The sequence below is a fragment of the Galeopterus variegatus genome, unplaced genomic scaffold (genome assembly GCF_000696425.1).
Source record: "Galeopterus variegatus unplaced genomic scaffold, G_variegatus-3.0.2 Scaffold4660, whole genome shotgun sequence".
NCBI lineage: Eukaryota > Metazoa > Chordata > Mammalia > Dermoptera > Cynocephalidae > Galeopterus > Galeopterus variegatus.
This window is the reverse complement of record NW_007730771.1, coordinates 208692-209766: the sequence shown is the minus strand read 5'-3', so window position 1 is coordinate 209766 and position 1075 is coordinate 208692.

Genomic DNA, 1075 nt, shown 5'->3' with positions numbered 1-1075 from the left:
GTGATTTAATTATCAGGTCTTCAACTCAATCATCTGTTTACTGTGTAATATTCAAGCTGAGCTCCTTGCAAGAGCTTTCGGAACACAAAAAAGAACATGAGGGCAAAAGATTGCTTCACTTTTTGACTTCAGCGGGTTTAATCAAGTCAATTAATGTCTTTGAATTTTGATTTCCTTATTTTGATGATTAAGTGGAACATTTCCTTTGTACACATTTTGTAAACTGCAAAAAGGTATAAAATAGCTCCATACAATAGAAACGTAAGAAGTGTCATATATATATATAATTTTTAAAATTCTAATAATTACATTAAAAAGTAAAAATAAACAGATAAAATTAATTTGATGTTTTATTTAACCCAATATACTTCAAACATTATCATTTCAACATGTTATCAGTACTAAAAGGTATTCCTGAAATATTTCACACTGTTTCACACTTCGTTTTTAAAATCCATTGTGTGTTTTACACTTACAACACATCTTGATTATGACTAGTCACTTTCTAAATACTCAGTAGCTGCATGTAGCCAGTGACTATTATGTGGGATATTGCAGGAAAAACACTTAGGTTTTACCAAGTTCTTTGATTAGTATAATTTCCTACTTACAACAATGGAAGGTATCAGGTAGTATATTTTAGAATAGGACGAGGAGGTATGACTGCAAATTAACATCACCAAGCATGGTAAATTTAAATGTAAATAAAATAAGAAATATTTCTTGATTTCATATGTTAATTGAAATTCTTTATGCCATGTTCTGTTTCCTGGTTTGTACATACTACGCAAAGTCAAACATTTGCGACTTAAAATAATGCCCCAACACATGGAGGAGAAAGTGCTCAAATAGATTCCTTCCTACAGACATCTTTTCTAATAAATCTGCTAATAGATTAGAAAATTAATATACTACCTCTGGTTATATTTTATGAGGGATTTTTTTTTTTTGCAAAATACTAAAATGATTGATAAACTATTTGTAAAACAAAGGAAGATTATCTCTATATAGTAGAAACTATCTTCTTGAGAATTTTCTTTCTATTCTACAAGACCTACTATGGTAGAATTTGTAA